This window comes from Planococcus citri, chromosome 1 (genome assembly GCF_950023065.1).
Source record: "Planococcus citri chromosome 1, ihPlaCitr1.1, whole genome shotgun sequence".
In the NCBI taxonomy this organism is placed as follows: Eukaryota; Metazoa; Arthropoda; class Insecta; order Hemiptera; family Pseudococcidae; genus Planococcus; species Planococcus citri.
The window spans coordinates 49,537,362-49,563,347 of NC_088677.1; the positions used below are offsets into that span (position 1 = coordinate 49,537,362).

A 25,986-nucleotide genomic window follows, 5' to 3' on the forward strand; every position below is an offset into this window, starting at 1 on the left:
GAAGAGGAGTAGGGTGGCTTCATATAGAGGAACCAACGTCGTTCAGTTGTTGAACAGGTAACTAATACAGAAATATGTAAGAAATTTAAACAAATTTCTGTTGTTCAATGTTTTTTTTATTAACCTATAGGTACACACATTGAGGTAAAGATTCTATACAAGGGGACCAATGTATTCAAGCGAAGGTTTATTATTAAAGGTGAAATTTATTCAGAGAAAAATGTTGTCGCAAATATTGAGAATTTTCAATTTAAAAAATGTTCATAAAGGCCTACTTAAATTTTTTTTCAACTTGTGGAACTTCGGGCATGATTTGAGATTGAATTAAATTCCGATAGAGGAACGCTGAAATTTGATTCATATGCCTCACTTTCGATTTACAAAATCGATTGATAGTAATTTCAAGCCATTTTAAAGCATTCCCACTTCTTTTTCTATTCATTCCATCATTCTTCTGTTTCCTGATCGTACTAAAAACAAAAATGTCTATTCTCTCTTCAGAAATGAATTAGTATTCCATTTTCATCGTAATTTACAGGCCGAAGGAAAAAAATCGCCACCCGAATCGTTTTGCAAATCAAAGAACAGACGGTCGGTATAAGTAAATGAAAAACACTCGAAAAAACCACCAGCACACTGCAAACCATTGAAATTCCAAAATGAACCCCATCGCTGAATATAAACACGCAACGGATGAGGCCAAAAAAAAGATAGCGCGGCGTGGATAAAATACGCGCAAAACATTTGAAGCACGTTTAGCCATTAACCAAAGATGAACCGAAAATTATAAACGCGACTCGCGTTTGTTTTTATAAATACTTAATCGCTGTAAAGGGTATAGCGAATAAGAAAGCAAAAGAGGAGAAAAAATCTAACAAACGAAACTTAACTCCTGTATTAAATAATCTTACTTGTTTGACGACGCGTTGAAAATTACTCAAAAGAACACTTTTTTTTAATAACCTAAATTAAATTACGTAACTTACTAGTACCTACCTATTTTCGAACAGAAAAATGTTTTTTTCTTCTTTTTTTTTGTCGCTTTACAGTGGTAATTAGGAGCAGAGAGACGAGACGGTTTGTGAAGTTTTATAGAATCAAAATAAGATGTTAAAAAGGAAAGAAGAGATGGCAGTAAAAACAGTACACGACTTTCATATTATAATTCAATTCATTCCGTTTAGTTAATTTTTGCGTAAAAAGCTCAAAGCCTCTTGTTTAGGTTTACGTTAGTTTGTTTCAGTGTTGTATTTCTTTTTATATTTATTTCTACGTAGAATTAGAGGATACTCTGTCGAGTTTTATTGCATACACATAACTCGCTTATTTATATAATTTATACCTCATTTCGAATGGAAAATTTCTTTGATGTTTTTAATTAGGCAGGTATTTTTACCTTTGCAAGGGCTAAATCCGAAAGATGGATTTTTTCGCAGCTTCTCGGACAAGATAGTACCAGTATCGATAGGGTTGCGAATACCGATGGGTTTGATGTTTGCGGTTTTTTAAAACCTTCAAATTCGATGATCTGTTAAGTACTAACCCTCTCTTATTATTATAGTCCCCTATTTAATTTTTATATTTTCAATTATCCTCTCGTTTATCGACTAGTCCTTTTTTTTCATTGCCAAAACCAAAACGGTTTCTCAAGAACATGATTAATGTGTTTATATATCCTATAGATAGAAAAAAATACACGCGTATCGATTTTATTTTTCACTTTGTATTCGACGCTATTTCTCGGGCTACAAAGCTCGCTTTTTTCCCCTGCTGTAGGTAAGGTATTTTTCATGGAAGTATCAACGATGTTGCTAATTTAAATAATGCTCGAATTAATGCCGATTAATGTTGGCTAATTTAATTTTTCAAATAGCGCGTATCAACAGGGTGTCTTATATTTTTAATTTTTACGACGCTAACGTCTGAAGTTAAGTTGTCGTAATTGTGATTCGTTCTTGTAATAGTCTTTATTTTTCAACTCGATTGTTATGGTTTTAATTTAACAGCCCGACTTTAGAAGGTTTTTGTACAACGGTAATCCCTTTTCGCGGCGAATTATTTTTAACAACGAATTCAGCAGCCTTTTCTGTCTGAAGTAATTGGATGGTTATATTGCCGGTATGAACCAGTACGATTAGTGTTTCTTTTCCTTTTTTTCTAATTTTCGCAATTAGGTTCCGGGAGAATGATGATGTTTTGTTTTTTAATTTTTCTTACAGTTTTGTCACCCATGATGAGATAATAATGATGTGGAAATTTTAATAAAATGTGATATGAAATTTAAAGAACGAGGTCTAGTGATTTGCAACTTGAGATACAGTATACCTAAGAGTACTATAGCGGAATGGTCTGTCATGGTTGCCAGAAAAAAGAAATTTTCATCCATTTCTAAAATAATTTGGGAAAGAAAATCATAAAACTTCCGACTCTGTGTCAACAATCAATTTTCGATTCCCGAGAATTTTTTAACAATCTGTAAAACAAAATGTAGCGAAACGAGTAAAATTGACTTATACATGGTCAAAAGTTGAAAAAATGTGATAAAATGGCAAAATTGATCCAAAAATGGTTAAAAAATTATGAAACTTTGTAAGTACGAAAAAAAAATTGACACATCATTCATCATTATAATGCATAACATCATAATACCTACCAAAAATTGTCTAAAATTCATGGAAAATCAGCTAAACACGTTTAAAAATAATTGTAAAGAAATTCTTATTTGAAAAATTTCAAAAAATTTAAGCAAAGTTTATTTGAAATTGACGAAATCTACCTACGAGTTATGAAAGAAAAATGAGCGAATTTATCGGCAAATAAGATGAGTTTAATTTAGGTAGCTACGTAAAAATGGTTGAAAATTGAGAAAAAGTTCAAAAAATATCCTCAACAACCGAATCTCTTCTAAACCAAATTCAATGCAAGAAGATGACGTAGCGAAAATTGACTTTTTAAAATCAATCCATGAATATGAATCATTGAACCTGATTTGCTCGTGAATAATTTAATCAGAGATGAAAAAATCGTTCGTGAATGAACGAATCACAATAATACGAGTAGTTAAATCACATTATCTGAAGATACCACGATCAAATTCGTCTTAATTTACAAAGGTGGACATAAAAATTACGCAGAGAACAATAATAACATTTTGGATCAAATACTCGATTAAGCAAATAAAAGATGAATATAGGAAGGTATTTTAAAATAGCACAAAAAAATGTGAACTGAGTAGGTACTATTTTTCCAACACACAAAAGTATAAAATTGATACATTCCCAATCTTGTAAATCTAAATGCAAATTGCAAAGCATTCAAATCTGTGGAAAAACGGTAGGTAGGTAGAGGTACCCAAGTACATAAATATACGTAGGTACCTACGAACTGGAGATATAGGAATACAGGGAAACCCTGGTACGAAAATAAATTTAATGAAAACGATTGCTCGATTTCAATATAAACCCAAAAACCTTACACGTGCCACATATGGGTAGAAAGCTGTCCTCTGACAAGGTCAACGGCAAATTTCAACAATACACGTAAATTGTGACGATTGATCTATATATGATGTGAAGTTAATTTGACTTTTTTGTATCCTTTACGTCATTCGTTAATCAATGGTATGGTATCGGAGGACTGGAAATATGGTAAATTGTGCGTCAAGTGGAAAGTATTTTATTGAAAATGTCATTCGTTGCGGAGCTATTAGAAGCCCCGGAAAGTTTCAGCTTTTTTTTGTAGTACGTCGAGAGCGAGCGAGAGAATGAGCGAAAGTGAGAGGGAGAAAACGAGAGAAAGAATCCATTCGGTAGGCCTCTATTCCTTTTGTAAAAGTTCCAAACCATTTTCAACGGCATTTTCGATTAATTCCCGTAAACATTTGAACATTTCTCAATTGAACGCCACGTGAAACCTTATATTCTATCTAAAAAGGAGCCTGTGTGCGAACGTAAAGGCGAAATAAACTTTACATAGTAAGTTGGTCCATCGCTCAAGTGTGCTTTCTGTAACCATAGTAACGAATACCAAGGTGGATGTATATTTATAGCGATTCAGCGAAGGGTAAACTTCCTTTACAGTGTTAGCTAGTATTTTGGTAGCTCTGAAGCTGGTTCATTCTTTAAACTTTTCAAATTCTCTTTAACCGCTCCCCGCCATTTCTACCTTTACGCAAATTCCAGTAAAGGGATTTTGTCGCGAGATATTCGTTTTAGTATCGAATAATTACTAACCTCAAAGTCTCTCTACGACATGCCGTAAGCTCTAATGATGTCGGAGCTTTTACTTAAACGCGCATCGGTATTTACCTTTACCTTTAAATTATAAATGAAAATAATAAGCTGCTTTTCAGATGTAATATTCGAAGAATGGAATTTCTCATGCTCGAATATCCTACTATTTTTTTTCCGCGTACAGAGTTTTCTTTCTTCTATGAAACTCTCTGTACCTACTACCTACCTAACCTACCTACGTCGCTCATCTGTAAAGCATACAATTCTTCGCTGTACCATACACATACTGACATACGTATAAAATATTCTGTTACACGTATATCTTCTTTGACTTGGAATATGTACTTTTTTATCAACATGAATAGGTATTCCGACACATGCGAAATAAAGAAATCCTATTATTTTCTGCAGGTATCTAAATGTATATTTTAAAACGTTGCTATCATTATAGTAGATCCCTATGTATGTAGATCTCTCCAGCTACACTTCCAACATCTCTTCAATCTCAAAGCTTCACTTTTTCTTCTATCGAGAATATTTGCAAAACATATATACAACTAATAAAAATATATCATTTCGAGTCATTTCTATTTGAAGAATCATTCGTTCGTGTGGCACCTATCCGATTACAGATTGACAGTCGTCGTCGAAGCTTAGACGAATTCATCTTGATTAGATTTTGCAACGTGTACACAGTACACACCGCTGTTGCGCTGTAATATTCCAATATCATTATCCTTATAGCGCAGGAAGAGATTCAAAACATCTGAGGTGTATTCGTTCCCTCAAAAGAAATGGCAGGTTTCTTTGATTTGAACGCATCCCATCCGCAGAAAACAAATCTGATTTCATAGCGTAACGAAGAGCTGTTCTTACAGTCAGTATAAATTGGCTATAATGAAGAGGAGTTGGTTGAATAAGGGTAGATAAGGTGTAAGGATGATAGTCGTGGGGGAGGGGGGGGGCGGTGTTGGAATGATTTGACGCAAGTTTCACAAGAAGGAAAAACTTAATCCAACTAAAAACAGAAAATTTTGTTTTTAATACCTACTTGAAAAAAATTGATCCAAAACAGAAAATTGTAACCAAACAAAAATCTAAAATGAAAAATGGAGCTGATTTCCCAGGAACCAGAAATCCGGGGCCGACATAAAATTATTTAGTGGGCTTCCAAAATCTACTTTCAGTCAGCCTGAGATGAGCTGCCCTCTTCTCCTAGCATCAAAGAAAAAATTCCTATGTACATTACTCATACTCAAACGGACTATAAATTCGTATCCTTTTGAATAAAGCTATTGATATAAAGAATGGTTGCATAACCATTCCCCTAAATATCATCAATTTGATGGACATTCTTATCAGTAAGTTTTAAAATTACATATTTCAAGCAATTTTCATGGGAGGTTTTCAAAGTTTAAAAATTTTATACAGTTGTGCTTTTAATTTTAAATACAATTAAATCCTGTGATGGAAAAAGATTCTCTCTTCGTTGAGATTCAAAGAAATTCTGTGAATCTCGACAAAGAACAGACAAAAATGAGAATATGTAATTCGTTGCAAATTTCATTTCCAGTCCAGTCAAGAAGATGGGCTCAATTCAGTCGTAATAAGTATTGATTTTCTAATCAAAAATTTGAATCGATATGTTTGCACGATTAAAAAAAATTAATGCTCAAGGCCGCTTCAGCAAAATCTTCTTTATGAAAGACTTTCACCGACATATTAATTTCTTTATAAAGTAATCTCTTACGAAAAAGCGCCACTCATACCAATAGAAAATTTTTTGATTTTCATGAATCTCGTGGGTACATTTGATTGTGATGAAGAAATATGTTGGGCTACCTATGTACATTGTACATATGTATTATGCACCATATTGCATACTTGTCAATTTTACGGTCGCAGGAATCCTTGAAGCACAACCGTTGAAGTTACAAATCATTGACCTGTATGTAAATCTACACCTTTTGAAAATATATCAAATTGCCTGAAACCAACAATACAGAAAAAAGCTATAATAATTCGCACTCAACTACTGACGATAAAATTCGCGATATCGTCGCGCGAGAACTCTTTTCTAAGATGTTTAATTCCCCCAGTGAAAAAAATTAAGTGATAAAATCCTGTAATGAAAACTATACATAAAAAGCCTCATTGCATTGTTTATTTTCTTTTTAAAAAAAAGTATTCGACTTTAAAAGGGCAAATAATGTAGCTCAAGTTTAACGAAAGATGTCAACTTTCAAAACACCGCAAATTTAGTTTGAAACATAAATTTTTTTGTGAAATCTCTTTCTTTTAAAACTTGTTGCGTTTTCGGCTATAAAATAAATGAATATTACAAAGTGAGCGAAATTTTCAACTAAATCTTATTCAAATTAAATATAATGGTAACGCTTTGCGTGCTAATTTTTTGACTTATGAAAATTTAATGCCGCGTATTTACATTTTAAAAACGTTAAACAAATTTATACGCTTTTTATTTGAGAGAAAACGATAGCTTTGAAGATTTTATACTTGTAATGTGTTCCCTGCGGATTCATTGTTGATGTACAGCTTGATCTATGTGTTTTGTGCAACGCTTTTTTCTCTTTTTTTGTTTCGTTTTGACTGCTACGGCGCGGCGCGTTAATACTACCTTATTGACGATGTTTTTTACAGCAGCTCAACATTCGGATGGTGCTGATTTATTATTTCGCCCTGTTAGGAAATGCATGCTCAAAAACGATCGTTTCAATCCGCAATCCGCCGACGAGAATAAATCAAACATTAAAATGGCACGTAGAATTGAAAAAATTTTCTCGTAATTTTTTCCCATTCCCTTTTACTCGAGTATTAGGTTCACGCACAAGGTGAGTAAATGCGAATACATTTCCGCGTATTATTTTCATTTATGTATTCCTTGCTGAACTGAAGCTATACATATTACATACTCGTACCTACCTACCTAACCTACCCAGCCACTACCTACATATACTTGGGAGTACATACTTCTACGTAAGTATACGAAGCGTAGCCCTACAGCATGTAAGATTGAGTAAGATGGATGATGCGGCAATTCAACGAAAACTTACGTCCCTTGATAATGTATGCTATTAAAATTACATAGCATCTTCGCCATTCACCGGTAACCACCGATTTTTCTTTTCCATACGTTAACAATTCTCTTATTCGTTTTGAAATATTTTAACGTGAGTATAATCCAACGCATGTAGGTATATGTGCAGAATGCTTATACCGTATTCGCATTCGCGACTTATATGCTGCTATAGCATATCTCTCTATAGCTTCAACTTTGATACACGAATATCACTTCGACTTCTGTGACGATCCTTGAATATTAACGAAGTGAGTATCGCTTCACCACGTACACCTTCAGACAATGGAAAAGGTTAAGCAAGAATTTTATTGAAATATGTGTAGGTATTACCATAAGGTCTTTTTTTACCGTCTTCCATGCATCGGGATCAAAATGATCCTGAATATTTGGGAATTTTAGGCACGCTTGGAAAATTTCTCCTCGAGAGGGTACGAAGTGGGTGTAAATTTGAATGTAAAAAATATTCCTACCTACCTATATTTTGCAGCATAAATGAGAATGACGAGACTTTTTGATGTTTAAAATATTTCATTCTAAGGTAAATAAATACCTACAGGCAATCATAAAAAATCGAGAAAATTGAAAATTTTACACATTTCAATTTCTGGGTTACTAATCTCATCTTGAACAACAATTTAATATTTTTTAACCCTAATTTTTGTCTGCATTTTAACCATCTAAAGGTCAACAAACTCGTCAAAATTCAAAATTGGCCTACAAAAATAATGTAATTTTGGTCCTCTCACCACATAAAAAAAAGACTTCTACCTTAAATACAAAATTTGTGGAAGTTTACACCTAAGTATTGCAAAAATACTTACCTCCTTCCAACCGCCCCGTTTTCAAAAACTATAGGATCACAACACTTAAGAGACACCATGGGCTTAATTTTGATCAAAATTCAAAAACATTTTACAGACCAAAAAATTATGTTCGGTTTTTAGGGTGCCAAGTTGGAATGTTTGTTCACTTTTTACATATGCTACTTCCAGATCTTCAATTGAAAAAAAAAAAAATTGCACATTTATGTTTCATCCAACACGTCGATTTTGAGATCGCTGAGTTCGAATATTCATTAATTTTTTTGAACTCGGCCCTTGAGCGCCCCTTCAACCCACTTGTTTCGAAAAAAGGAGGGGTTTTTATCATTTCAAAAATCCATAGTTTTTATGAAAAAATGATAATAATCATACCGAAGGTATTCAGATGAGCTGAAATGTCAGTTTGATCGATCAAAGTTTTAAAAGAGCCTGAACAGGTTTAAAAAGACACTTAAAATATAGGTGGCCTAATTAATAATTTGATGAAGTCTTGAAATTGAAACGAATAGTACATAGAAATACTTACATCTTGAAGGTACTTTTTTCAACCAAACAGAAAGCCAGAAATCTAGACCTTGACGCGCAAAGCATTTCTACAGTCAATTTCAATGTACACTATTAAAAAAAATTTTCGCCTATTCTTTTTCAACAAAATTCAAACATGACCGTTTATTCAATATTGCTTCGTTTTCAATTGCTGAAAAAGATTCAAGTTTTTCAACAATTCACCTGCCATTTTGTTTCTCAAAAAAAATATTTCTAAAATTGCACTGCAGATTATACATTTCAATCAATTGAGGCGATGACGTGTTTTAAATCAAATAAATATGTATACATTTTTAATGATTTTTTAATAGAATTCTCCTATTAAATTTTCAAAAGTGACATCGAATTTGTTGTTTAAAACATATAAGGTTTATCAACAAATTTTTGATATTATTTTTAAATATGTGTAACTCTTTTTACTTTGAAAATAGACCATATTATTAACTTTTTTTTGCCGATTGTCCTTCAAAAAATTAACCCTAAAAATTTTCATTTTTGAGTAAGTACATATTTTGAAGTTGTAACCCATTCAACTTTCAGTTAGACAACTACAAAAAAAACTAGTATTAAAGTACATCCCCTATGAGCACCTACCACAGGAAAATTGTTATCGACTGCGATCGCCTCGGCTCTGACCATGCCATCGTCTTTTACAGGCAAGAATCTACGTATTACTAGGTATGTACTATCTAACAGGTTCTCGCAATGCCTTTTCATTCAAATGCACTTGCACATACAGCAGAGAAGAAGACTCGATACAGAATTCTAAGGAAGCAAAGAATTAACTACAGAAAAGAAAATACGCATTATAAGGAGGGGAACTCGATAAAGCATAGAGAAAAAGGTGGTAAAATTGGTTGAAAAAAAAACGTGCACTAGGTACCTGCTACTCACACGTTAAAACTCACTTTACATTCTTTTTTAATTCAATTTTTAGATTTTTATTTTTTTTAAATTATAATTTATTTATTATTTGAAGTGGAATTGAGAAGGGTTCAAGTACCAAGTCTGTGAATTTCGCCACGTTCTTTTAATGCAATTTGCCCGCCTTTTTCGATGACTTCCCCTCTATACAGTTTTTCAAAAAAATAAATCTTATAGAACAGGTCTAGGTCTACCCCAATAGACTAAACGCATTCTTTTACGATTGCTAGAACCTTTTAAAGTTATGGATTTACTTTCTCAACATTTTCATAGTACCTAATTTTTAAAAGATGTCTCAATTCATAAGATTCCTTTATCTAATCATGGTGGATCAAATCTTAATTAAAAGTACAATTCGGATCACACCAATTTCGTTGAAAAAGCCAAAAAATGTCCCATAACCACCACCAGAGATAAAAACCTTTCAATGAAGAACAATTATATCCCCCCCCCCCCTTATTTGACTTCTCTTCTATTCATTGAAATTCTATCTCATAACAAGAATACCGCAATCAATTGACAGCCCCGAATGAAAAAAACTTTTCACATTTCTGGTTCATAGTTGTAACAGTTAGCCAATATGATACATCATGGGATAGTCGGGCTTCTCGCTTCGATTTATTCGCAACATTTAACAAACCGGAAAATGAAAAAGGTGCTATAAGTTGGTCCGCGACAAGAGTTTTATAAAATAACGCCACTAATCATTTGGACGTCAAACGTGACTGATTTTAATGATAAAAGGATGAATTCGGTGTTGTATTGACAGAAGGCCAATATAAAGAAAAATCGCTAGGGTTCGATGAGGTTAATGGGACATTTTTGAATATCGTTAATAAACTGATGTATATTCAAAGGATGTTGTTTTTTATATACATGCAACATCCGTATAAAAAAAAAACATAAAATATATACCGACACGACGACCGAAAGGCAAAGGGTTATATGGAAAAAAACCAACTGAGGGTATTACATCTGGTGGTTTGAAACGAAGACGGAAAATGCAAAATATGAAACCCAGTAGTTTTTTTTATACGTGTATAGGGTCTATAGAGCGATGAAAAAAATAAAAGACCTGTCTCTTCCCGCGGCCTGGGTGAGAAAAAAGTAGTGTCAGTTCTCTAAGGGTGGCGAAAAAACTTCCCAAAAAATATACATATAAAGGTGTGTAAAAGGGTTAAAACGAATTTAAATAGAGGTGGAAATTAAGGGTTTGTTAGGATCTAAACCCGTTAACTAGGATATTATTCTAAAGGATGGAATCGGATACAAAATATTATAAAGAATGCCTAGGGATGTATATTGCTACTGAGCTTACCCTAGGAAACGCCGCTGCAGTTTCTTTGTATATGCAAAAAATCGGTTTTTTTATAAGGGCGACTTTTACGCTCTCTCAATAGGCGAATGTTTTGCATGATTTCTGACAAACTAAAAACGTCCCGAGAACACTGCAGATTCTCATTATAGATATATACTAAATCCGCGAACCTACATTCTTCACGTCGAGTCAACCATTTGATTATTCGCAATAACGACGAGATAAGCGTGAACTGATAAGTGTGAAATTCTACGTTCAAATGTGTCGAACAAGTTGCAATTTTTTTCACTTCCATAACGGAAAAGTATTAATGTATTTTTTTTTTGTCAACTTTTCTTCGACTATACACTTCTGTTCAGTGACATCTTCTATGGAGATTTCGTATCTGAAGCCTCTAAGTAGCGCCATCTTGTTCTTCCATAATCGAATGTAAGTTACATTTTACTTTTCTTCGACTTCTTTTTTCTCTCTCTTTAAAATCCATTTTTATTCGTTTTTAAGCGTTTGTATATTGCGGGTATAAGGGCTTGAATAATTCTTATCGTGAGTGTCGAGCGGTGGGTTATGGGTGCTCCTTATACTTACATAGGCAGACGTTCAGCGTCAATTTGAGCTCTTGTGAGCAGGGAATGAAAAATTCGCGATGTGCGTATCATTTTTTTGAATTCATGAAAGATGACCAATCAATTTAGAATATCTTCTACCAATCGTTTGTCATAAAACTTAAAAAAATTCAACGCCTCATTATTAAAATAAAATTTTGGAAAGTAGGCTGCACATGATCTGACAAAGAGCGAAGTACGGCTTTGAAGTTATAAGTGAAATACCCAAGTATACCTATTATGAATTTTTTCAGACTCTTACAGTTACGTCACACATATTTGAATTTTTGGGGGAACCTTCGAATTTGAGTAAACCTTCTCCGACCCATTTTTACAGCAGAATAACTCACTTTCACACTTGTATCACATACCCAGCAGGTAAATTCAGATTTTTTTCAAAAATGGAAATCTTTTTTAAAGCTAGATTTTTTTGCTAGATCTGGCTATTTTCTGTAAAATTTGATTGCTTTGTTGAGTTTGATCATTTTGTTAGATTTTGTTATTTTAGATAAGGTTTGTTATTTTTTTTAATTTGATTTTTTTTTGGATTTAATTATTTCGTCAGGATTGGCAATTTTTTGGGGCCTATATAGTTATTTTGTTAGGACAGTTGTTTTTTTTTTTTTGTTAGAATAGGTTGTTTTGAGAAGTTCGGTTACTTTATAAAATTTGAGTGTTTTGTTGGGTTTGATTCTGTTAAGACTGGCTTTTAGGTAGATTGAATTATTTTGAGAAATTGGGTTATTTTATTATTTTTTTAATTTGATTGTTTTGTTGGATTTCATTATTTCGTCAGGATTGCTTAATTTTGTGAGGTTTAATCATGCGTCAGGTTTGGTAGCCTTAATTTTGTCAAGTGTGCTTGTGTCCGGGTTTTTCGTCGTTGTTTTTAAACAGGGTTATTTTGTAAACTTTGATTATTATTGTTTTGCTGCGTTTGACTATTTTGTTAAACTTCATTATTTTGTCAGGTTTGGTAATTTTGCTAGGTTTGATTGAGTATACCTACCATATCTAGGTACTTCGTTCGGTTTAGATATTTTGAGATGATTGGTTATTTTGTAAAATGTGATTGTTTGGATTGGTTTGATTATTTTTCCAGTAGTTTTGTTTGTTTTGGTTATTTTGTGGGGATTTTTTTTTTCAATTTTATAGATTTGTTCATTTCGTCGAGTTTGTTAGATTTGATTATTTCGTCAAGTTTAGAATTATTACCCTAAAATCAAATCAAAAATATACTCTCTAAATTTAAAACAGTGAAATTTCACTGTTTCAAATTTAGAGTGTAACAATAATCATAATTTTATCGAGAAATGGCAAAGTGATGAGATATAACATGCGCCTAAAAAGTACCTAATTAAAATAAAATAATCAGGTACTTTATGTCTTAAAAGACTACATATACTTCCCTTCAAAAAATTTGTCAACTTATTTTCACACTACTACGAGTAGTATTTAAATTGACTGAAAAACACATAAATTCTCGTTAGAAAAAATCAACTCTTGCACAGAATTCTCACTCATACCCGAAAACTCAGCCAAACCCAGTCCATATGGTACACCAAATCAAGTAGAACACTCCGAGCAACGAATACTTATACGATTTATCTGACAACAAATCATCAGCATTCTCATCTGCTGAAGCAGTCAGAGGCACGTCTCTCGTCTCGAGCATTTCAAAGCTAATAGATCATTTACCAGTGTTTCGGTTACAAAGTTGATAAAAAACAAACACTAACAATTCGACGTACAAGACGGCAAATTTTTTCCAGCCGATACCCTCTTGACGTGTTCATTTAACAATTCATTGGGAAAGTTGCCAAAAAGGGCTGGTATCCAATGAAGCGTAATTCAAGTATTCTCAAGATCTATATTACAAGCATGAGGGTGCCGAGGGTGTTGAACACTATAAGCCCTAACAACGTAAAGAGTACTTTAGAAATGTACGGATTTTATCAGTGTGCATAAATTGTACCTACTACCACCACCAACGACTGCTGAAGAGGAGGTGTAACGAAAAAATTTACATAAGGGTTTTTTTTTAGTCAATGCGATAATTTTGATAGAACGTTTATACACGTACATTACTCAGGAGGAGTCGGTGTACGCGGTATTTTGCCAACAATCCGTATAAATTCGACATCATCGTAATACAGAGGGGTTTCCTTACACGCGTAAAAATACCAAACCTTTATACCTGTTCGCGGTGTTAAACGTCGCGATTCAATGAAAGAGCATTAAAAAAACACCACCCAGTATAACCTGTACTTTTATTATTCTTTTCCTTCTTTTTTTTTTCATACAAAAGGCACTATAGGCGCGACACAATTAATGAGAAATTTACAACCCCGACGAGTATCAATAAACCGCCCCTAAAAACATTAAAAAACAAAAAAAAAACAGATAGATACCGAGAAAAAAATTCTTATAGCTGCGCAATTTTTCAAACATCGTGTTAGTCACTGAAAGGGCATCGTAATATAATTTCGCGAACCTCGAATTCTCTGTTAGATTCCATATTCAAATCTCCCCAAGCATTTTCTTTCATATGTAACTTCAAAGGTAATACTTCTAACGTCTACGTATGAATTATGAATAGGCGCTATGTTTTCTATACCTACATAACTTTGATCTAGCTGTCGTCTTTTCTTCTTTTTCGCCGTTTGTTTAAGTCACGCTAAAGACCAGAGGGTTGGTTCGGTGACCTTGTTAGAGTACACGCTGCATTAAGCCATAGGCCTGAACCTTTTACTTATACACCTAACGGAACTGACGATGGTACAAAAGAAGAGGATAAGTATAGGTATTATTTCGTGATAAACAATATTCATTAAAAAATATCAGGGGCGCCTGCTATACCTAAACCTTGTGTTTAATAAATTTAATTTCGCGTACGAACATTCGTCGTTCGATCACGCTCTACCTTTATGCCTTTGCCTACCTACGTGAAAATCTGAAGTAAAAAAATGGCATGGCACGATCGTCGTATACCTACCTTCGTCTTCGTCGTCTTCGAACATCTTGAGAAGAACTATTTCGCGTTGGCAAATTTGCTCGTGGTGGTGTATTTAATAAAAGGGTTGCGCTTCTGCTTTTTTGCACGATACGATACGATAGGATAGGATAGGATACGACCGAGTGACGTCGCCGCAGCCGACGAAAAATACTACACAACACACAGAGGTGTAAAATTTAAGCCTCGTAGCGAATTTCGGCAGAAAGGAATTTTAAAATCTTAAGATGAAAAGGGTATAGCGCGCCCGGTGATGTATCGCTTTTCAGCTTAACTATATAAACAGTTCAAATTTGAAAGCTGTTTTGAAAAACACTTAGTGGTTGCTAAAGTATTCGAAAACTTTACCTCGCGCCGCTACTATAATCCGGCAAGGCTTAAGTAATGAAAAAAATTTCCATATTCGTGTTTACGACGACTTCGCCGAGTATCTCGAGCCAAATACCGAGCTACACTTTGATTTTACTGCGTTACCACGCACTTTATAGTATGTACCTCTACCTACTTACAATACCTACTACATAGTATAGGTTGACTATGCATTTACGATGTGGGTAAGAATTTCGTCAAAAAATATAAACACAAAATTCTCCGCAATGACAGCGACAGTAGCATCGACATTCCCCAAAGCTGGTAACTACAAAAAAGCATTGCTTTACCGCGTGTCGTGTGCCATCTTATTATAAGATCACAGTATAAAGGCCTAAGCCTTTTTATTGGCCTATCTACTTGTTTTTGTGCTTTTTCTCAGAACCTACAAGTTTACCTATAATCGGGGCTCGTTTCGATAATTCAAATTATTTGCTATCGATTCTATACACGAGTAGGTACATGGTAAGGTATACATATAACGTATATGGTATCGTTATTGTGGCTTCAGTTTCGGCTTTTCCTTTCGAATGACCGATTGCATGAGTTGCAAGTTACGCCCCTTCTTAGTAGTAAACTCCCACTGCTTTTTCTTGGTACCCTGTTTTTGTATGTTCATGTCGAACTATTGCCACCATAATGTGCATAAATTATTTTAATGTGTATCTCTGCTCTCTAAGCCAGCGCCATTCTTCGAACTGGATGCGAATAATGTACATACACCAGTATCTTACGCCGTTGTTCAATGTTCATGCTGCAGTCAAATCTTATAAAGGATTTAAGTACAAGCAAGTGTAGGGAAAAGATGAGCAAGGAGTATTCAAATGTTTACCAAGAGAAATAGCGTCGAATTTGGGCACCAGATTTTCATTTATTGATGTCGAGTTGAAAAAAATTTTGTGAACCCATCAGTTGCATGTATTGCCAACACTCCAAAAAAAACAAACAAACAAACAATCGAAAATATGTCAAGTGAAGTCAAAACTGAAGATTGGCCAGCCATAGAAATCCTCACATTATTAGATAATTAATATTCATTCCGAACTTGAGAGTATCTATTAAAAATTCTTGAATGTTATTCTCATCTGAAAAAATTGATCTCTAGCAGCTTTTCGAAAATTACAGTTTTTAGAATTAAAAAAATTTCATAAGTTTTTGGCTACACTGAACTAGAGCTGAAATTTCGTACGAACACAATTTTTGTCCCTCCACCCTCCCTGAATGGATTTAAAATGATTTCGAGAAATTCTAAAGCCTTCAATAAGTTATTAGAAATGACATTTTTTATGAAATTACACCCAATCAAGTCAAAAAACTGAGTACGTAACATACTTTCAGTGTCGCAGATCGATCGGAGGCAGTTTGAAGTCCTTCTGGAGCTTAGGTATAGCAAAATGTTTAAAGATGAGAAATAATTTTGAAATATATTTACAATTACCCACATCGACCTTACTTATGCAGGTTTCAGTGCGCCAAGTTTTCATTTTTTTGTGAACTTTTTTCTTCAATTTTTTAAATGATTTTTCGAAAAATTATATGGAAAACAGTGTAAACGCTAAATGGGTACCTAATAGGTTTTTCGAGATCGTAAAAATAAGAAGTAAAGTGATAAATAAGATCTGATCCGTTCAGAGCTCAGATACATACATTCACGTTTTCCCACCTGATCAAATTCAATAAGTATTTTCCACCCTGAGATATCTTGGCGATTTTGGATTCCAAATTTCTCCGAATTAAAATTTGTTTGATTCACGTATTGATCAACGAATATGAATGCAAATTATACTTAAGTAATTAGGTACCCCCGCCCCGCCCCCTTCCGTCATTCAATTTGAGTTTACCAAAAACGATTTTCAAAGAAAATACGGATCATTTTTTGGTGTCAAGTTGTGAGTTTTTCACTAATTCGAGTACCTCTTTTGTTTCAGATGTAACGATAGGACATCCAAAATCAAACATTGCAAGAAGCAAAAAGTTCACAAAAGTAGGTACCTGATATTAATTTAAAAAGATTTAATCAATACTAAAGCATAAGCCCCACAAACTATAGTCATTTTTATTTTGAGGGAGATTTTTTGAGGTTCAATTCCGAATTTAATCACAAAATGCATACGTTCGAGAAACTGAATACATCAAAGGTAGCATTACATCGTATAAGTCTAGGTACGTTAGCTCCTTAACCCGAATACAGTATTTAATGCTTCACCATAAAAAAATAAAATAAAAAAAAAACACCACAAAAGGTGCCATATCGATGGGAAGACAGGTGAACCAGTCGCAATGGATACAAGAGGAAGGCGACGGCGACGCCTTAGGAAACCTGAAACTAGAAATAATTTAACGCTGTTTAAGATGCTCGCTTGCAAAAGACATAAAGATGTATAGTTTCCGCGTCAATCAGACGTTTCTCGATATGAAGTTGCAACTACACCGGAAACTTATATGTTCGCGGTGAAATTGCGAAGGCGGATCGCAACTCGATACATAGGTAAGTTTCAAAGCAGGCACATATAGGCACGTATGAGAAAAATACCTTTACACGTGTCAATTACGAGTATACGCGACTGGAATAGCTTCAAATACACCAAACGAGTTACCTATAATAGAGAAGAGCAATACCTACCTATACCTACCTAATATAGGGTACTATGGGTGTAGGTTAAGTACACGTACATTACATACATACATAGGTACATACATACATACATACATACATACATACATACGAATACGATATGGTGTGTAAATGAAATAGGTACTCGTAGTAGGTTTATAAGGTAATAATTACATACATATATAGAGGCGTACAATATTAGGTACGTATTGAGACGCGAAATAAATTTCATTAAGTCGCACACGTTTTTGCTTTTACACAATAAGGTAATTCAACGTTAATCCTGTTTGCTTTATTAATTTCACGAAAGCACATCACACTTCGCCTTTAACATTTTAATGCTCATAAATCCGGGGGTTTTCATTTTTACATCAGTGTAAAAACTATACGAAAGTAATAATAAGTTTAAAAGGGCATGGAAGTTTACAAAGTAACGAGTTCTATACTACGACGAAACGTAGAAACGCAACTAAATCCAGAGGAACCAATTCGAAATTTAAAGTTTTAATTGAAACAAAGTTATCAGTTTAAGAGAGTAAGTACAAAAACTTGCGTTCGCATATACGAGTAGCATCGCTCGTCGTCGTCGTCGTCATGTTCGTCCTTGCTTCGTTCCCAAGGAGGGAAAAACTTTTTAGCAACTCCAGCTGGAAAGATCGGTTTACCAATTTTGGCGTGACGTTTAAAATGCTACATAGCGATGAAGTTAAAGTCGTCACACGTTCCGAAATTGGTTGCCTATGCTGATGCTGCGAACAGCACGATATAGGCCGAGCCCATTGGGCGAAGGGAGAGGACATCTTCGAGTCGAAGAGCTTTTTAGATAAAGTTTGTCGTAGATACGCGTTTTAATTCCACTCAACTAAGTGTAAAGAAGAAACTATAAAGGAAGAAAGCCATGTTACCGCTTCGCCGTATGTTGCCTTCTTCCCTGCCCTTTTTCTTTTCACTACATGTCATCCCCAAACCAAAATTCCTTCTTTATCGCGAAATTTTACTCCGTTACGCAACACTAAAGATGAACCTCTTTTCCGATTTTCCACCAACCGACGAATTTTCTATAATTCTTCATTTTGCCGCCAACTTTTATACACATTACAGCGTACAGCGCAGTACTCTTCCCCTGCTCCTGCTACTCTATGCATATAGCTCTGTAGTCTGCAGTACCATCAGCTCCAGCAGCAGTATTCGCTATTTCACGCTCGTCTTTAAATCGCAGACAATTTTCCAAAATGACAAGTACTGTTTTGCATTCGTGTTGAAAAGTGTACTCCATATGTACCATTTCCACCCGCAACATTCTCTCTCACACGCCAAATGAATTGTACGCGAGTAATTTGGCCACCCTCTCTTTATACTTATATACGTACACAAACACAACCTGCGTATGTTCATAATTTTAAACGACAATTTCCAACTCGTAAGTACGACGGTTTTCTAATAATACACACCACGTACCTACTATGTATGTATAAGTTGAATTGAAAAGCGAAATATTACTTCTCAGTCGCAAACGAGAATTTCTAAATGACAAAGCTCAAAATGAGTGACAAAAAAAAAAAGAAAAGCAGAATTACGAATACGTAGGTAGGTAGAGGTACCTCGAATTAAGTATCAACTCGATGCATGTTAGTTTGTATTTTTTCAATAATAGATTCGTTGAAATTCGCAGCTGGAATTTCCAAGATGATCAAATTGGAAAAAGACAGTGTTCAAACAGGGGTAAAAATATATAGGTATTTTATTCATTAAAGATTGACAGAAGAAGGTCTAAAGATTATTAATTCTCGAAGATTTCTTTTTGGAAGCGAAAAGGAGTCATCATTAAGCTCAATATACATGTACATGTACATTGTTAAAGAATACAACATTTTATAAAAATGCAAAATGATATTCCAAAAATGAATAAAATTTCTGGTTTCCACAAGATTTCATTTTGAAGCTCTTCAAAAATTTAACAAGTTTCAACAAAAAAAAAAAATATTCATCTTCCACTTACAATTTATAAGCTATAGTGCCAAATTTTCAACATGCCATCACATCGAACTGATCCAATACGCACAAATTATTGGTGCACCATTGGAAACACAGCGCTTAGGAGCTAGGAGAAGGTTCTTTACTCATTGAAATTTCAAACCATTGCTACGTATAGTACGTAAGCTGCGTTAAGTTGATTAAAGTTGTTTTAAATTTGACAAATCAGAATTCAGTATATTTTTTAATGAAAAAAAATAAAAAATAAAAAAAAATGTAAGTGGTTCAAAAACTGGGGGAAAAATTGATTTAAGTAACACGCTAAAATTTATCGATAAATTTTGGGAATTGGAAATGACAAAAATTGATAGAATATCAAGTAAAAGTTTCATGAAATACACATAGCGAAAATTATGGGAAAAAATTACTCGAAATTGTCAAAAAATAACTCAAAATGACTCATAGTTGGATGGTTAAAAATTGAGGAAAATTAAATAAAATAGCCAAATTATTCCAAATATGATTTTAAAATTATGATGGTTGGTATAGTAAATGAAAAAAAATTGATAAAATATCATCAGAATGATATAACATGATATAAATAATTCTCTAAAATTATGGGAAAATCAGCTAAATTTCAATGAAAAAAATTGGAAGAAAGTTGCATAAATTTAAAGAAATTGTTGAAAATCAGATTGTTTTTGATTTTCAAACATTTTCACTTGATTTAGAAAAGTTATTACGATATTTCATCGATTTTGATTTTATTTTCAACACATTGTCTATACAACTTCTCAGCATACTACAGATTTTCTTTCATCGATTTTTCAAATTTACCATCGACAACTGAAAATGATTCGTTTGTAAAAGATTTGACTGGATGCATGAATAAAGATTATAAGATCACAATCAGAGTTATTGGATATTATAATGAAAGGGGTATCACGCCAAAAGCGATATTGAGAAAAATTACACTCACCTTCATGACTGTACTTATTGGGTCTCCATTTGAATCCGGATCCTTCAATAAATTTTCACAAAAATGTAGGTTGGCAGCATGATAATTGTAATGCTTTGTTTACGGGATGCAGGACCACCAACCTACTGCTTTGGGAAAAAAATCCCTGAGAGGGGCGCGCATTCAAATAGAGACGCGGTATCACCCATTCAAATTTCGAAACCTTGATGCACATCTCTGAGCAGCTCTGCCTACGCTTAGGTAATACCTAAAATTTATCTAACTAAGTATAAACTATTACGATGGAAATATCCTTCTCCCATCTTGAGTCAAAAATAGGTCTACTTTAAGCCCACGTAATATCAAATATCTGAATAAACATCAAGTTGAAACAATTTATTTCCTTTTTTCGCCTTCAGCACATATTTTGAAACTTTCTTTCATCTTGTACGCTCGTCAGTAAATTTTTTTAACGATCTGTTTCAAACAACATTCAAAATTTTAATTCAAAAAGTCAAAATTTAAATGTTTATTCTAATTTTAGCTGGGGAAAAATTTGAAAAAAAAAAAACAAAAGGTATTCAACTGAGCCAGGTTGAAAGTTATTTCGCGAAAAATTGAAATATGTTTCATTAGGTAAAGCTAGTCTCACTCGTTTCATCACATAACAACCCATAGGAAAAATTTTCCATTTGAAAAACGGTACATCAAAGTTCGAATTTAAAATTCTTCAAAAAAAATGTTCAGCAATATTTGCATATTTCAAATTATAATTTTAAACCAAAATTTTCGAGGATTTTTCGGTGGAAAAATTACTTATTAGTCAGAAAATTCTTTTGGCAAAGCAACACCAAAGGAATGTTTTTCATCGAAATGTAGCTTAATTCCGTTCGATTAAAAAAATGCAGGTGAAAGTGAAAGTAAATTTGGTAACAGAAAACCGAAAACGAAAAAAAAATATTCACCTGTGAAAAATAACTCTCAGATATCTTCTATGTAGTACAAGGTAAAAATTTCAATTACAGTCCCATCTGCGTGCTTCTCGCAAACTTTATGATCTGGGGCCCAACATTTTAACAACGATTAGAGCCACTTGAGTGTACATAGACATACTATAATATGAAGCGCATGATGGCGATGTTAATTAAAAAGCAATCAAACTGCATAATAATTTCACCCTAACGAAGATATTGTTTAATCGATGAAGATTGTAAGGCATAGAGAGAATATAAGGCTGCTGAATATTTGTTAAAGGTAATCGTTTTATGTACGATTGAATAATCCGATGTATCTTCTCTAAAGAATCCATTCAACAACCCACAAAGTGCTTATCCGCTCTTTGCAATGATAAATAGGTTATCTAGATATAAAGGTACTCGATTTATCTATCACAATCTTGCGACACATTTTCAAAAGCACTTCTACAGTAAAACGTTCTTTATGTTTTCGATCAGATAACCTGAACCAAGCGCAGCTGTCACAATGTCCATGTAATCGAGCCAGGTACTTTAGTGACACCTTTTGCAAAAGATACCGAGTATGAATGATCATATACGTACTTGTACCTATAACTACATAGCAGTGGCAAATCTTGCTCTTGACGACGGCCTCAGTTCGCAGCAATGTTTCAAAATCATTCATTCCACGATATACGTATGAAGCTTCAATGGTGTACACATCTAACTACCTACAGTATATGTTACATAAATCGTAGATCTTACAATTATTACAAACTGAAGATGAACTAATACGAATTCGTTTCTCAAGTTGAGCCACAGGATATGAATTTAATCGAGGTTAACAAGTGGGAAATTTTTCATTTTCGTAGTAAACATTCGCATGCGAAATTTATAGTTCTATTTGAAAATACGAATCCAGCCGTCTTGGTTTAGGTTAACGAAATCTTTTATGAAACGCTCTCGCCCTACGTAAACTTTACAACCCCTTGAGATGAGCAATATCAAAAGCAAAATGGAAATCTAATTTTCAAAATTTATTACACTCTGGTACGAAATATGTGAAAAAATTCTTTCTCAAGACTCAAAACGCAAATTAAACGTAATAAAAAACACCGCTCCGAACACTACGAAAATACCTTCTTCGGTAAGGCAATTTTTCCTTCATTAGTGAATTACGTTAGAGAGGATGAATTAAAACAGAATTTGCCATGGGCTTGTGTGAAGTTAAAACATGTATGACGAATTCAACGTCGCTTTAGGGCAGCAATATAACCGCATTATGAAAAGCATCAAAAGGAAATTAAAATTTGTGTGTAGCTGGAGTTCGTTCAAGAAAGGAAGTTTAATTACGAGGTATTTTTTGTACCAAAGTTAAACTTTCAATTTAACTGTAATCTCTTAGGAAACTCTCGCTGGTGCTCGACTTTGGGTTTCCATTTCCACTTTTCACCGGCATCGTATTCAACAATGAGCGGTGTTCGTTCTTATACTACGTCGTACTACTTACCTTTTGGCTGTAGATTTGAAACTTGGATGACGTTTCTGTTTTCTGACTGGAATGTGATTAATGTGAATGTGAACAGAATGTAAGCACGGTGTTAGTTTTTCTAGTTCGGAATTTTAAAACATTCATGATTCATGCAAAAGATCTACAGGGTAAGTCGACTGCTACATAAGCAGCAACTAGCAACCAGCAACTGGCAACTTAGCAACCAAATCAAAAAATTTTGATTTGGTTGCTAGTTCCAGCCAATAACCGAGCAACTTCTTATCATTTTCGTTCCACTGACGCGAAACGAAGTTGCTAAGTTGCCGAGTTGCCGCTTATGTAGCAGTGCACAAAGTCACTACTTGAGTACTTGCCACTGTCACTGAACCGAACACCAAACCAATCAGGAATTCACCGAAATCTTCAAAGTTAAAACTCACGTACATTACATCATCGCGCGACATGGACGTGGACGACTCGAATGAAAAAACTAGAAAAAACTATTACACGATTACGATTGATTGATTCACAAATACGAAAAAAGGAAGCACAATCATATTTGTCCAGTAGTGCATTGTCTGCCAGGCGCCATTTGGTATGCATAGATGCGTTGATTGATAAGATAAATCAACTTGTGCGAATGTGTGTGTGTGTGTGTGTATGTGACTTGTGATTAAAACCAGTGTTGCGATATTTCCACAAAGAATCGAAAAACTGTCGCGTCAAAAAACGCGTAATCATGCAATGTTACCCAAGTTGAATGAGTAAAAAAATACACATTTATCTCTGTGTATGAATACATACTTTTGATTGAAGTTCTGAACACTGTAACTTGTAATTAAATTCGTCCATTCGTTGATCGCTATACTTTTTTCATTTTTGTTTGGCAATATACTATTACGCATCATTATCTCTTGATCTCACTTTAAATTTTCCTACAAGCATTAAGTAAGCAATTGTATGTATTCAATATTAGATTAGCGATTAGGTAGAGTAGGTATACTTAGGTACTTACCTGGCTGCACCAACTTGACTTAGTTCCTTTCAATCCGAAAAAAAGTGATTTTGCATCTATTATTTATTGAGAAGTTGAGATTGCCTGTTGAAGATCATCAATTGACTTCGTTTGTTTCTCCTGATATCACGAATCTAATTTGTCAAAAAATGTCAAAGTCAAAGTATTAAAAACGATTTATGAAACAAAACAATATTCTTTTACGGGAGATTTTAAAATAAAATACAACAAGCTTTTGTTGGGAAACAAAGACAAACCACACCACTCTTTGATCAAAAAGAATTTAAAAGCTCAAGAATCCGAAATCAAAATAGTTGAGGATCTTTTGATTACAAATATGTATAGCGGTTCTCTACATTATATTCCACGTCCCTTTCTGTGATTTCAAACACTTTTCCATTATTTTGCTTGCCTACAGAAATGAATGAATTGAGGTACTTCAAAATAGTCAAAAAAAACTACTAACTTCCAAAATGTTGTAAAACATGTCAATTTTAAATTAATTTTTTTTCAAAACTTTATGGGTTTATAATTATTATCATATCAAAATATGGACATTTTTGAATATAAAAATCGTTGATTCCATTTTTTCAAAAATATTTTGGTTTCTACCATGCTCATCACAAAAAAACTCATTTTTTTGCTATATTTTTGAAGTAAAAGTTCTTCTTAAAAAAAAAAACCAAGCTATATCAGCGGGAAATATCACATCCCTGGGGTCCAATGGTATGTAAAGAAAAACATCCCTAAATAATTTGCTGTCCCAACCCGCCCCATTTGAAAAAATTGCTATGCAAAGTTGCATAAATGCTGTTTTTCCTATTTTTTCAAAAACATTCTCAAGTAAAAAATAACTACGAGAATATGAATACTAAAATGGACTTTAGTGACCCAAAAAAAAAAACATATTTCGATACCATCACGAATTTTTCAAAATTTCATGTTTTGGACCACCCCCTTCCCCCTTTGAGGGCTCATTTTAAGGTTAGAGGTAAAATAAATGCCAAAATCGACTTCAAAGACCTAAAAAACCCCCATAGGTATCCAATAGCGATCCGAAAAAATTCATATTTCGATACCCATCTTGAATTTATTGAAATTTGATGTCTTGAACCACCCTCTTCCCCCTTTTGAGGGCTCATTTTGAGGCTATAGGGAACAAATAAATTTCAAAATCGACTTCAGCGACCTAAAAAACCCCCATATTCAAAATTTTACGGATTTTGCTTTGAAATTCGATTTTGCACCACCCCCTCCCCCCTTTGAGGGCTCATTTTGAGGGTAGGGGTAGAATGAATGCCTAAATCGACTTCAGCGACCTAAAAAAAAACCATATCCGTAATTTTACGGATTTTTCTTCAAAAATCGATTTTTGGCCGCTGCTTTCTTCATTTCGGACCACTGTGTAGCGTTGAAACTCAAATTGCCCGTGAGAAAAATGAAAATGTCAAAAATGCCTGATTACCCCTCCCCTTTCCATTCTAAAATATAAAGTTGAATGGAAAAATTTTATCTACTTGGAAATTTTCAATTTTCTCAAGATTTTTGGACTTCAACACTCGTACCTACTTACGATTGATTGATAAGTCGTTTATTTCTAGCATTCTAGCTCTCCAAGCTCCAAGAACTTCCGTTACTCACGTGGTTCACGCGAAGCAAAAGGCCTGCTTTTCCCTTCTCTCTCTATGGCTGATTATTGCATAAATTTTGCGTCTTTATACATTTTTTTGAAAATTGTTAGTATATGTCAACTTTGGGTCTGAATGAATTTTCATTTTAAATTTAAAAATAACCATACCAGGTGGACGTTGGTTGACGTTGGTGGAAGTAAAGCTCTTTAAGTGGACGGTTATTTCTGCCACACTGTGAGACTTCAGCAGGGCTGGAAAATGAAAAAATAAAAGTTTCAGTTTTCAAATTTCAATTTTTTTAGTTTTGTCATTCTTTTTTGAGTTGAAAAAATGAGTAAAAATACACGTAGAGACGCCATTTTTCAATTTATTATTGAACCAAACCAAACGTAGGTGTCTGTGAATTAGGTAGGTACCAGGC

General features: G+C 33.9%; 1 long non-coding RNA gene across 2 annotated transcripts in view; it reads left to right on the forward strand.

The window, feature by feature from the left end:
• LOC135842268 (uncharacterized) overlaps positions 1–25,986 on the forward strand; it is a 71,684-nt gene that overhangs the window by 18,459 nt on the left and 27,239 nt on the right. For both annotated transcript variants that reach the window (XR_010558102.1, XR_010558101.1), the window contains exon 2: positions 16,854–16,909. This is a non-coding gene — a long non-coding RNA (uncharacterized LOC135842268). The remainder of the gene's footprint in view (positions 1–16,853; positions 16,910–25,986) is intronic.